This window comes from Carassius gibelio, chromosome A10, assembly GCF_023724105.1.
Source record: "Carassius gibelio isolate Cgi1373 ecotype wild population from Czech Republic chromosome A10, carGib1.2-hapl.c, whole genome shotgun sequence".
Taxonomy (NCBI): Eukaryota; Metazoa; Chordata; class Actinopteri; order Cypriniformes; family Cyprinidae; genus Carassius; species Carassius gibelio.
The window spans coordinates 26,372,239-26,386,968 of record NC_068380.1 but is presented as its reverse complement, the minus strand read 5'-3'; the positions used below and the strand labels follow the sequence as shown (position 1 = coordinate 26,386,968).

Sequence of the window (14,730 nt, the reverse complement as noted above, 5' to 3'; positions counted from 1 at the left end):
TAAATTATAAATGGGACATAGCTCTATCTGCACGGGATGATGATGATCAGGGGTGCGTTTCCCAAAACCATAGTTGCTAACCTGTTAGGAACGTAGTGGGTTGGCAATGGGAAATTGCATTGCAACCAACAAAGTTGCTAACTTAGTTAGCAACTATGGTTTTGTGAAACGCACCCCTGAATAGGTAAACATGTTCGATGCGTTTCCTCGTTTTGCAGCCGCTCTCTGACCACAGTTTTTGCAAACTGTGTCTACCTTCAAGGACAAATAACCATTCGTCTTTTCTATATAAAAAGTATTTGCATACTAGTATTTTAACTCATGTTTTGACGTGGGATCGAGATTAGAGATAACGGCCTCTGTCTCTGATGTTGTCTCCGCTGTACATGTGGGTGAAGCAAGGGGAACAGTTAGGGGCCGTTCACATATCATGTCTTTTGCACTCAAGTTCGTTATTTCAAATGTAAGCGTGTGGTATGCGCGCTCATAATGGAAGCTACGCGGTCGTGACGCACTCGTTTTTTCAAGGCGCGTCCGCACCACATCACCACAACTTTTCAGCAAGCACACCGCAGGTCATGTAGCTTCCTCACCTTTTCCATAACAACGTTGAAAGCTCAGCCAAGATGAAGGAACAGCTGATCATAGCTGCATATGGATTGCCATTTTTAAATAAATCTAGTAGGAGAGCTACTGCAAGCAAGTTTTAGTGCTGCAAATAAATTTATCCACTGCTGAAATTTCCGTGTCTTCATAGAGAGATCAGAGATGGTTACTTAGCAACGGCAGACGCCTCAAGAGCGCAAGTGCCCGAAGGCTTTGGGAAAAAATCAGAAAGCAGCTCGTCTAGCATCTTCCACGCGTTTTTAGGCACGATATGTGAACGACCCCTTAGGTGGAAAGTTGTTGCCTAGGTGCAGGTGAGATTCTGTGTTTGTTATTTTCTCTCAATACCGTAGATAAGCATATGTAATCTTTCAAAATTAGAAAAGGACCTGAGTAAGGACTTCACTAGAGTTGTTATAAGAGGCAAAAGAGGCAGAAAAGTACCAGTGCTTCTCACCAGAGAGATGACAATATCACTTGACTTCCTGATTGAGCACAGGACTCAAGAAAATAACATTTCTGAGACAAACAAATATGTCTTTGCAAGACAAAATTCAGACTGCCACATAAGAGGCTCAGACTGCTTAAGAAAATTTGCAATGAATGTAATGCAAAACATCCTGAGACCTTGACCTCTACCCAACTGAGAAAACAAATCGCAACCCTCTGTCAAATAATGAACTTGAAGGACCATGAAATGGATCAGGTTGCAAAATTTATGGGACATGACATCCGTATTCATAGAGAATACTATCGCCTAACTGAGAACACGCTTCAACTTGCTAAAATGAGCAAATTGCTCATGGCCATTGAATGTGGAACAACAGTTTATAAAGGAAAATCTCTAGACGAGATTGACTTGGGATTAGAGGGTGAGCATCTAACACTGGAAAGTTGTAACAATATACACTAACTGGTAATTTGGAAAGAACATGTGACTTGTACTATATAAAACCTTTCTCTTCTATGTTTTCATTACAGTCGCTTTGTCTGAGAAACGTAAACAAGGCTGCACTTCAGACCATGTTATGATGGAGACGTCTGAGCAAGAAGAAGATGGTAAGAAAGTCATTATAGGAGCGGTTAGGTTCAAGTTAAAATGTACCCTTTTATCAGGTTAATGCTTTGAAAGGAGCAGTCATTTATAAAGTTCTAAGGTCAATAGTGGTGCATCACAGTGTACATACTATCCGCACTAAATAGTATTCAAAAATAGAATTAGTATGTCCCAAAACGTCCCAGAAGTGAGATGACCAGAGACAATGTTATTGGATTACAGTATGTGTCATTTGCCGTTGAAAAAACTTTACAGTACAGTGAGTAACGGTCCTATAATAACCGACGTAAATAACTGTTTAACAGCTTAATTAGATCCAGCGTTGTGTAACTGAAGACCAAAACATGTCAATATAAAATTACTTGCATGACAGCGTTTCCACAATAAGAAAAAAGAAACAAATTACAAATAAAACCAATAAAAAATACAACAGAACGCAAATACTAATGAAATAAACAGTGCTTTAAGTTTTTCAGGATGAAGCTACTAACAGTAGTATTCAGACAAGTTGGCCTAATAGCAAAAAAGTGTAATGCCTAAAACAACACTGCTGTACACATTAAATATAGTTGGCTATAGTGTAACAAGGTTGTTCAGGAAGTACAGTGCTCAGCGTAAATGAGTACAATCCCTTTAAAAAGCAACATTTTAAACAATATCTCAATCAACACAATAACAATCTCCAGGGCCCTATCTTGCACCCAGCGCAATTGACTTTGTACACCGACGCATGTGTCATTCCTATTTTGCACCCGCGCAAAGCGCGCTTTTCCCTCCACAGAAGCACGTCGCTAAACTAGTGAATGAACTTGCGCTCCCTGGGCGGTTCAGCGCAAAAAAGGAGGCGTGTTCCGGCGCAAACGATCCCTGGTGCTATTTTCCTGTTCCATTAAAAAATTGCGCCACTGACCAGAAAAAACCTAGTCTAAAGTCAGTGGCGCGTTGCGCGTTGTTCATTATGCTATTTTAAGGGCGCATGCTTGACCATAATGTATAGCGTGGAAACTGCATCTTTTTTGGATGATATCTGTGCTGCGGCAGGATGGCCCTCACCGAGCACTTTTATCTAGTCCTACAGTTTGAATGTGAGGATGGCTCCTGGCTCCCGGGTTCTCTCCGCTGAGCAGATGCCTCCCCGGATCCCAGCTATCAGGTACGTCAGGCGTTTTGGTATAGCGTTCCCATACGTGGTGACGTCACCGCAGCATCGAAGTGACCTATGAAAGGGAACATCTCGGTTACGTATGTAACCATGGTTCCCTGAATAGGGAACGAGATGCTGCGGTCCTGGCCGTGCCGTACCTTGATAACATTCTTCTTCTTCAGTCATGAAATCTGAGCGAAATGGCGCGAGGCACCCGGGTATACGATGTGTACGCATGCGTAGGGCGGTGCCAAGCGCTATTTGGCCAATAGGATTGGCGGGATGGTATAGGGCTTCAGACATTCGTCACACCGAAGGTGTTCCCATACGTGGTGACGTCACCGCAGCATCTCGTTCCCTATTCAGGGAACCATGGTTACATACATAACCGAGATGTATTTTCGCCTTAAGGGATATTTTGAGAATGATTTCTGCATAATTAAAATGGACGACGATTGTGCGTCGGAGACATTGAACTGTGGAAAAAACAACATGGTCACAAAGGTAAGTACTTTTATCTTAGAAGTTATAGCCTACTTTAGAACACGATAATAATAATAATAATAACAATTATAATAACGTAAGCTCGTTTCCGCCACAGAATAAAACTGTTTTACGAGTTTTTATCTAACAATTCTGACGTTATATCGCGCAAATTCTGAGAAAACAAATGATCTTTTAAAATGTTTTAATCTGTGGCAGAAACAAGCTTTAAAGAAATCTTTATGAAAGTAACATGTTCTAATTATTATTTATTTCTGTTATAGTGGAATCAAGTGGAAAGGACTCTTGGATTTGTCAAGATTTTATCTATTTTAAATTTAGAAACGGAGTGACATTTTAATTTGGATTCTTAAAGATTGATGTGATCATCCACAAATGTTCTTTTTTTTTCTTTTATTTAAATGTTTTTTTTTTTTTATTGTTAGCAAAATCCTAATGGGCTGTTTTGTTACAATTTGAAGAGTAAATTATGCTGGTTTCATTATATGCATAAAATAAAGGTTTATTCTGTCTTTTCAAGTGTTTTAATCTATCTAATATTATACACTTAAGCCGATGTAATTCTTGTCTTACCCTTTCTTCCCCAACCATGGTGTCTTCCCTCACTTTGTTGGTTGTGTCATCAGGGACGTCCAGCAGGCTGACTGGTTTTCTGTCAATGTCCATCTCATATTGAATGAACATTTGGGCATCCCCATCACTTCCAGACTGCTCTTCTGACTCTAAAACAACACAATCACTTTTGCTGACTTAGTTCAATAAGTTCAAAATTAATGCGTCAAAACAAATTATGAACGATCAAATCGGAGGGCTCTGTTTCCGTTAAATGATAGAATAAGCTCCAAGCATTATTTTATGTTAATGTTTCATTTGTTCAGCTGGGTTCAACAGTCTCAGAATAAGACCAAATTACAACTTATTGCTTAATTACTTGACTTTTATATTGATTAATGTATAAAGGTAATTAGGGAATAAATGGCAACATACATTTCCAAGACTTAGTATGTCTTAATGAAAATCACATTCATCCAAGATCTCATTAAAAAAATACAGGGAAAAAAAAAGTTAAATAGGGGTGATCTCACCTAATTTTTTCCTTTTTAGGCTGGGGACGTGGGAGTCTACTTGTTTGGCCTTTCGAGATGTGTCAGTGAGCCAGACACTCTTATGAGGACAGCCGGAGCCTCTGTTGAACGGCCTGGTGTCTGCCTGCTTCTCACTGCTCTCTGCTTTTTCTTTCCTAACAGGAACTGGTCTCTGATAAACAAATCAACCAATAAATGTGCATGTCAGCTCCTATTAGTGTTAAAAGGGCATAGCAGATTTTTAGGGTAGATGAACAAGAAAAAAACATACTGTTTTCTGCGCCGTCCGAAAGAAATGAACCACATCACGGACCATGGTACCGAAGTTATCATAAATGTTAACATATGGCCTCACCCAAGGAGGAAGCTGATTACGGGCTTCGGTGCCACTGAACCTGGATTACAATTCCAGAACATTAATATTGGAGTGCATGCTCTCCAGTCAAATTGGGAGTTGCTGTTCTAGTAATTAGCGCTGACCTGTGATCACAGAGGAAGATGGCTCCGTAGTCTTCTCTGTGGCAGATCACTCTGCCAATGGCTTGATTCACAGCTCGATAGGCCTGCTGTCTGTACCACTCCTGCCCGGACAGATCCTGAACAACAACACAGACCATAAGAACCTTTACATCATGATCTTAGTCATCATTAAGATCATCAAAAATTTAAAAAAAAAAAAAAATAATACTAATAAGAATATTTATTTAATAAAATATTTGTAAAAATATTTGAAGATTATGTTATATTTTCTTTTGTTTTTTCAATGAATTATTAATACATAAAAATCACTATGTATTGGGGAGTTGTACAATATCTATTAAAAGGTATTATCTGATAAGAGACTTCCTTTCTATTATATCATATTTGATAAATCCATTGCTTTTGAAAAAAGATTTTAAGATTTTGTGATTTATGGATTTATTTGCATTTACTGCCCACAACTTTTATTTGCAAACAAGGATGAAAACAGAAACATAAAATGGTACATGGGTATAATATCTGCATTCCATAAAAGAAACACAGTTGAGCATTTTGAAGAGCAGGTACCTTCACTCGGGTCCATCACCCTCGGATCCATCATCGGGGGGAAGGGGAGTCCAGTGACAACAACACCTCGACAGTACGTGTCAGCAAAATCCAACCCTTCGCTTGCCTTGGGGAAAGATGGAAAACAAGAAATGTGTTGATATTACTGGTGTCGGTTCATTAAAGTAATTTTATTGCATCAAATATGTATAGTCTCACCTTTCCTCTACATACAGCGAAGAAGCTTCCTCCGCTGGAGTTAGGGTCTTTCAGCTTGGCATAATAGCCATCAATCACCTGCAAATGAATCCAATTTTAGAGCAGAACTGACTGAGGGCTTGTGCACATCAAGCTATGCTAGCATTTTGTTAGTATCTTCTGTATATCAAATAATACTGAGTGGTTACCTCAGTAAAAGTGCCTTTACCCCTCGGTTCAACAAACATGGGCTTCACTTTCTCAATGCGACCTGCATGTCCACTAGCCTGAGAGAGTGAAGACGATTGGTGCATAGTAAATTCAATTCTAAAGTTGGCAAAAGATGAACAAGGTACAGAAATTTACAAAGAAACTTAAAAAAAAGAAAAGAAAAAGTATTTCATTCATTTTAAAACCTAGCAAGAGTAAGAAACATGCTGTCTAACTTTTAAACAAATCATTGTTTTAGTTCTGTTCAATAAATCATCATGATTTTTTTTTTCTCGAAATCAGTCTGAATCAAAATCACAACTCGTCACTTAAAATGATCATCTCCAATTTGAACTGGTCAGTCAGCGCCAGCAACATACTGTATATCTTTAACACGGTCAGACCGAACACACTTACCCTCCAGAACTCCAGAGTCTTATCCATCACCGGATACGAGGGGAAGAACACCAGCAGTCCATGAGGGACCAGCCGTGTCAGATTGACTGCAAACCCAATCATATGAATATCATCATGCTGATCATCAGATCATTCTTGATAAGAGTTTAAGATCAGCTGCTGTGCTAGTCTTACCAAGAGTGTTTCCCATAGACGACATGTTTTCAGGAACAAACCTTCAAAAACAAAAGAGCAGTTTACAAGCCTCCTAACGGCTCACATTTAATCTTTCCCGAGTCATATAAACCGTGGGTCGCAAGACTGAGTGAGTAGGTTGTGGGGATGTGCAGTCAAATAAACAACAAGAAATGTAATTTAGTTTTTCTGTTGCAAGACTTATTTTGAAAGACGTGCATAAAAGCTGATGACTCTTCTGTCAGACGCAGTTTAAATAAAGCGTGTCTGAGAAAAACTTGTTGTCCTGCTTCAGTATCTGTTGTCAGGCTACTGTATGTCAGAGCCATTTTTCTGACTTGTTTTGAACCTCAGAAAAAATTACTTTCCTGTCCTGTCAGCCATTACACTGCATTCTTAGGGTGCACTGCGGTGGCACACACTATACATCACTTGGTTATAAATAAAGCACAAAAATTACCAAAAAGTACCAGTAAATTCCGTAACTGGTACTTGTGTTAGCTGGGAAGGATTTGCATGCAGCTATGATGTTCATTCTATTAACCAGGAGCAGTTTCCATTTCATTAACAGTTTAGGCTAGTTTATGCTATTTTTGTATTTTTATTATGGTAACTGTTGTTTCTGTAACCCCAAAATGCCACTTTATTTTCTACTTTGTGTCATTGTGTATATTGCTAAATGACTGTGGTGGCTCACACCAACTTACTAACTTTATTGTATTTAAGGGATGGTTCCCCCAAAACTGAACATTCTATCATTACTCACCCTCATGTCGTTCTAAAGCCATAAGAGTTTTGTTCATCTTCAGAACACAAATGAGATCTTTTTTGATTTTGAGATTTATGTCCATCCATTGACAAGTCTAAACAACTTCCACTTTGACGCTTTAAAAAGTCCTTAAAGAGATCGTAAAGCTAATCCATATGAATTGAGTGGCCAGATTTTCTGAAGAGACTCAATAGCTTAATTTGATGAACAGATTGAATATTGGCTTTAATTCACATACAAACATTCATCACACATCAGATATGGTAAACAGAAGCTTGAGCATGTTCACTTGACGTGAGAACCAATGAGGTTCATTCTCATGTGTTACGCAGCACGTTTGAGCTTCTACTAGAACCAATGAGGTTTGTTCTTGCACGTCAAGCAGGTTCAGTTGAGGTTCTGTTTATGTTCTGTTGATCAATGTTTATATGTGAATAAAAGACTAATTCAATCTGTTCATCATATAAAACGATCAAGTCTCCTCAGAAAATTTGAACTTAAACACTTAATTCATATGGATTAGTTTTACGATCTCTTTATTAACGTTTTTCATTAAGATCATTTGTGTTCACTTCATGTGTTCCAAGAATGAACGAAAGCCTTCCAGGTTTGCATTGACATGAGGGTGAGCAATGACATAATTTAAAATTTGGGGTGAAATAACCCTTTAGCAAAAACTATTTTAAAACTGCTATTAAACAGCCTTACCTTATAGGCTACTTTTTATTCATCAGTATTAGTCATATCCTTAAAATTAATGTGCAGGTTAAGTAAAGTCTGATGGAATTTTTTTTATGTAAAATTCTTACAAAAATTGGGTCACGGGTTTAATGACCATGGGAGAACGTGGATCCCATGGCCAAAGCAGTAGAGAACCACTGATATAAACTTCTTCTATGGTACTTTTTGGACCTTGACAGCCTATGGTCAAATATAAATTAAATTTCTCAGATCAAAATAATAGCACCTGGGTTTGAAATAGAAAGTGGGTGAATAATAAATGACAGTATAAAACAGAGGGTGTTGATGTGACTAAACAGCCCTTGATACACTACACTACTTGAAACACTCACCTCCTGTCAAAGGCTGTTCTCAACTTCACGCCGTCCGGACCTTTTTCAATGATACTGGCGGAAATCTGATCAGGCTGGATGACATGAAGATTCTCCAAGGATACAGGGAAAGGACTGCAGAAAATCAGCAGAGAATTAGTATCCTACCTGCATCAACTCATAAACCTCGGCAGGGACAGCTAGAAGAGAAGAGCACGAACATTTTCATTTCACAGGTGAAGGATGAGAGCGGCGAGAGAGTTCCACTGGTCAGAATGATGCTGCGTACTCCCTGTCCGAGCAGCTCCTGCATGCTGAACCCCGGAGAAAAACACCAGTAACTCAGCACATTCCCTATAAAATATACTCATACCATTTCAATCTTTCCTTGCTTTGGCATACAAGTTTGACGAGCAATATCATTTTTTTTCAGCATTTCACTGTGGAAGGCGTTTTCATGTGCACCACCAAGGAGACCAAACATGTAATATTGAAGCAATAATACACATTATAGCCTGGGTTTGCAGAGAGGGCTCAGATTAAGCCATGATTAGGTCTTAGATTTTTTCAAGACATTTACAGTAAGGAATTGGTCAAATCAAGTCCAGTATATTTGTATAGCGCTTTTCACAAAACAGATTGTACCAAAGCAGCTTCACAATATTAAATGAAAATAACAAAACAAGGTTTGTTTCTAGTGGAAAAAACATCCACATTTGGTAAGGCTGATCAAAAGTATTACTGATTGATTAAATTAAATTAAATATTTAATATATTATAATTAAATATAATATGGTGCATGTGCATTTTGAGACAAGAACAACAGCACTGACAAGTTGCTTTCTGTTAAAATAGCTCAAATATGCATTATAGTCTGGGATTAGGCTTAAGCCTTGACTGTGAAACCAGGGGAATACATTTCAGATTCTCCATGACTGAAAAATTACATAAAAACACCCAGAATGTGTGCTCCAGTCAATAGCAATGAATAGCAAAACACATGAGGTGTAGCAAAGTGTTGAATAAGAGTCTCAAACCTTGTTTCTTTGTAGAAGAGGAAGCACATAAATCAGTCTGCTGTTTAGTCTTGAAGTTGTTGGTGACTGGATGAATGTGGACCTGATTTCAGACACAAATTTGTTATTCAGAAGCAAGTGGGGCGGGGTGGATGACAGACGAGTATTAAAGGAACTATCGTCTGACATACACTACAACATGCACAAGTTTAGGGTCAGTAAGATTTTTTTAGGGTCAGTAAGTCTTTTGTTCAACAAGGCTGCATTTATTTGATCAAAAAACACAGTAGAAAAGCACATTTCAATGCGTTTATTTTAAACAGACATTAATCCAGTAATTATTCCTGTGATCAAAGCTGAATTTTCAGCATCATTACTCCAGTCTTCAGTGTCACATGATCCTTCTGAAATCATGAAAATATGATGATTTATGATCAATGTTTACAGTTATTATAATAATATGTGGATGGAAATCCTTTTTCAGGATTCTTTGATTTTGATTGCATTTATTTGAATAAAAAATATTTTTTGTAACATTATAAATGTCTTTACATCTTAAAATGTACCCTTTTAATTAATTTCCTTTTTATTATAAAATTTGCAACATCACATTATCACTCACTCCAACTAAAACCTGATGTCTGCAGATATTTAACAAAGAAAACTCAGTCAGAGCAAACCTTAAATTCCTTCATGCCGTTTCCCATCTGTGATGTCTTGCTGTCCTCTGTAGGTTTAGCCCCAAACACCAACTTATTCAGGACAAAAACATTAAACATACAGAAAATTGTCCACTTATCTTTTTAACACGGTCTACACTTCTTACCTGGATAATATCTGCTACTTTCTGTAGTCCGTTGGTGTTTAGAAAGACACCAGGCCCTGCAAAAAATACACATATGGGTCAATGTTGAACCGATAAACAGAAAGTGAGATTATATTGGAGGATCAGTTGAGAAATACTCACTCCCTGCTATATATCCTGTAATCTGCTCCATGGCTTCCACTATAGATGTTTTAATCTCAAAGTTTACATTAGCCGTTTGAAAAAGCTCATATATGAAGCTTCAAAAGAGGAAGAGAAAGAAAATGACCAGTTCAGTTTAGCTGCTGTGCATCTAAAATTGGTGATTTTGTAGTCAATATATCAAGGTCACTAATACCTATCCCAGCACTAAACTGAATCAGATCGCCGGTTCAGTGAGGCTCCACTCACCTGCCGGGTTTGGTGATTCCTTGATTATTTGCTGGCATCTCAAAACCATTAATGGAAGATCCCAGATCCATTAAAATTTCTGTAAGATTATTAAGTTCTCAGCAAAAATGATTTTCATTACTGAAAAAAAGTATTCCAAATAACTAAATTCAATTTTGTAATAAAATATATACATTTCCATTTTTGAAGTGTAACCTACGTTTTATTTTTGCAATTGTGGTGATATCCAGTTTTAATCCTGTGAAATAAAAAATAATGGAGTTATTTATTGGATATATAGATATATATATACACACACACACACACACACACACACACACACACACACACCCATACACCCATACACACAAATATATAAACCACTTATTTATATAATGTTTAAAATATACATTTTATATTGAAATGTCGACAGGTTTTTGCCAAACTAACCAGACTTAGTTTTGCTAATGTCTGAGGCATGTTCCCAGAGCAGTCGATCCACGGCTTCAATGGCAGAAATCAGGTCGTGAGGGGAGAGGTCAAAAGAGGTGGACTCTTCACACATCTTCTCCTAAAAATGTACACAAACAGTAGACAGAATATAAAACAAACAAAAATATAGAACAGCTATGATGTCTCAAACAACAATCGAAACACTTACAATATTATGAGCCTCGTCAAAAATAACCACAGCTCCTTTCAAATTAAATTAAATTAAATTAAATTAAATTAATCCATTTAGCAGACGCTTTTATCCAAAAGCGACTTACATTGCAATCAGGCTAACAATTTTTTCCTAACATGTGTCCCCTGGGATACGAACCCCCAACATTGCGCTTGTTAACGCAATGCTCTACCACTTGAGCTACAGGAACACTTAAAATAAAAAATGTTTATCCTAGAACTATACATAGCAAATCAAAACTAATAATAATTAAAATATAAACTAAATATACAATGTCATTAAAATGTCAGTAAATAAATTATTTAAATAAATACTTTCATTAAAGAAGGACACATTAAGTTGATAAAAAGTGACAGTATTTTTTGTAACATATTTTCTACTTCAAATTAATGCTGTTCTTTTGAACTTTCTATTTCATCAAATAAATGTATCACGCTTTACACAAAAATATTAAGCAGCACAACTGTTTTCAACACTGACAATAATCATAAAGGTTTCTTGATCATCATATTAGAATGATTCCGAAGGATCATGTGACACTGAAGACTAGAGTAATGATGCTGAAAATTCAGTTTTTTACATTACATTATTCATTTAGCTGATGCTTTTATCCAAAGCGACTTACAATTGCTATATATGTCAGAGGTCACACGCCTCTGGAGCAAATAGAGGTTAAGTTTCTTGCTCAGGGACACATTGGTGTGTCACAGTGGATTCGAAGCCGGGTCTCTCACACCAAAGGCATGTGTCTTATCCACTGCGGCATCACCACGCCATCAACACACCAAGCTTTGATCACAGGACTTATATTTTGAAATATATTAAAAATATATTAATACTTGGGTCAAGCAAGTAGTTGTAAGGCATGAAGATGACATCAGCGTGTTGTTTGAGTGACCGTGACAGGTAGTATGGACAAACTCTGTGGGAAGCTATTTCTCGTAGAGTCGTACATTAACAAACTAAAACCATTATAATTGAAAAAATTGTCTCTAATACAATCACAAATCTCTATTGACAGGCCACCAATGTTAGTCTCATAGTCTCATTTGCCCTGTACATGTGGACCTTGAACTAAGACAAAATGCCTTCATTAATTTGGTGTTGAGATACAGCCTCTGGTATTTTAACTGTCTGTCGTCACACATACTCACAGTGAGGTACTGATCAGCATACCTTAAAGTGGTTACTCTCTTGACGCATCACTTCCTGGTCTATGCACAGCTGTTCTCTAGATCCCAAAACACAAATATTTGGCCTATAATAAAGAACAGTACCATCTGTTAATAATATTTTTAAAGAAATTAATACTTTTAATCAGCAAGGATGAATGCTCAAAAATGACAGTCAAGACATTTTTATAATTTATTTTTTCATTTCAAATGAATATGCTGTTCTTTTTTCTATTGATTAAATAATCCTGGAGAAAAAAAAAAAAAGATCACAATTTAGACAAATATTAACATTATGATATTAAAACGAAATGTTTCCTGAGCACCAAACTTTTTTTTAAACCTTTATTTAACCAGGAAGAGACTCTTTTAATTGAGATTGAAAATCTCTTTTTCAAGAGTGTCCTGGCAAATCAGCATATTAGAAGAATTTCTTTGTTTGTGGTCAACTGTTTTTACACACACACACACAAAAAGGACACTTACAAACATAATAATTTATGAATGCAGAGAACATAATAATTATTTATAGAAATCAGTTATAACTTTTATGATAACCAGACAGTTGACAGCACCCATTGACTTTCCTCTACTATGGAAGTCGATAGATGTTGTCAACTGTTTGGTTACCAACATTCTTCAAAATATCTTCATTTGTGCTCAGCAGAGGAAAGAAACTTGAACAGGTTTGGAACAACTTGAGGGTGAGTAAATACTTACAGAATTTTCATCTTTCTGTGAACTATCCCTTTAAATATGTGATGTTAACTCAGATAGCTGACCTGTAGGATGTGTTCTTGAGCTCATTTATGACCTGTGCTAGCTGGGAATGGGTCCTGGAAGCATATATGATCTTAGGGATGTCCGTGTCATAAGCTAAAGTAAAAAATCAAAGACAAGACAAAACTCATGATATTGAAACTTGGTTCTTAAAATATAATTCATATGGTTGTCCGTAATGTCAACTGTCACTATGATTTGGTTTATAATTTCGACAACAATGTAACTTTTGAAAACACAAGCAATGTTTAGAAATGTTAATGAAAATAAATCGTATCAATTTTGAATCAATAAATGAAGGACAGTACTTGGAGTGTCTTTGTTGGTGACTGCTGTTCCCCTCGATGACATTGGTTTGTCAGGGAACAGCTCCACACCGTCCATTCTCTCGGCTATCTTGCGGTCAGAGATTTTGTCTTTTAAGTTCTCTCTCCAGCCCAGCGCTGAACACAGCAGACAGAGCGTTTTACCAGTGCCAGTGGGACTTTCAAGAACACCATTGACTTTCTGGTAGAGTACAAGTGCATGTCATTCTTATTAATAGAAAAATAATAGAACATGTGTGACCTTACAGGAAGACTTTCAAATATTTATTGCATTAGATTAAAGCACTACAGCCTTCATATTATACACCAAACAAAGGGCAAGTAAAACAAAATGTAATTCTACCTTCAATAGAATGTCATTCTGCCATTACATTTTATCTCTGATGGAAAAAGTGATTTAACTTTTTGGAAACAACAAAAAGTGGCAGACTTTTGTCTTTTTTGGCTATAACCTTAGTAGTAAATGTAGTTTTTTTTTTTTTTTTGAGGGTGAATCTTTTAAAGTTTTTGAGGGTATTTATTTTCAATTAAATTAAATTCAAATGTATTTGCATAGTGCTTTTCACAATACATATCGTTTTAAAGGAGCTCTGCAGAAAATGCATGCAATTCAGTTATCAGTTATGCATTTCAGAAATGTACATATACACATTTACAGTTACCTAATAATGTATTAATTTAAGGCAGAACATTTAACAGGCATTGAGTATTTCAAAGACTATCAATAAATGTTGCTTGCAGTGCAGTGCATGCAGGGTTGCACACAGTGTGGTGACTGAGATTCTTACATTCTGCAGGCACTCGATTACTTTTCTCATGTACTCCTCCTGGCACGAGTATGGAGTGAAGGGAAAGTCCACGTTGACTCCTCTGAGCTTAATAAGAGTCATTATCAACCAAAACACACTGATCACTCACATGTAAACAGCAGCACCAAAACACTCTTAAAGGTGCTCTAATTGACGTCACTTCTTGTTTACGTTCGAAGTATTGTGTAAAAAAAAAAAAAAAAACAGAGAGGCTAGCTAGCCCTTGTGCATCCTTGAGGACATTTTTGGCTTTTTCAGTTTTGTTTTTTTGATAACTTTGCCTGTGTTAATGCTAACTGCATAAAATTTGCCACAGGTGTGTATTTTTATTGGAATTTTAATATTTCACCTTCATTTCCAAAAATCTATTTTCTACTAGGTACACAAAATACTTCCCCTCAGGACCTTTTGGACAAAAATGTCCCCATTGAAACCCATTAAAATGGCAATTTTTAATCCCGGTGACATTCAACTATAAAATGATGCAATCTTTGTCAACAGGCTT

The 14,730-nt window shown here is 36.8% G+C and overlaps 1 long non-coding RNA gene and 1 pseudogene across 1 annotated transcript; one reads left to right on the top strand and one right to left on the bottom strand.

The window, feature by feature from the left end:
- Positions 1-1,615: 1,615 nt before the first annotated feature.
- Positions 1,616-3,259, top strand: LOC128021628 (uncharacterized). The gene is made up of 3 exons (XR_008185627.1): positions 1,616-1,665; positions 2,734-2,816; positions 3,219-3,259. It is a non-coding gene; the product is annotated as an uncharacterized LOC128021628 (long non-coding RNA).
- Positions 3,260-3,485: 226 nt separating this feature from the next.
- Positions 3,486-14,306, bottom strand: LOC128021648 (regulator of telomere elongation helicase 1-like; annotated as a pseudogene).
- Positions 14,307-14,730: the final 424 nt, after the last annotated feature.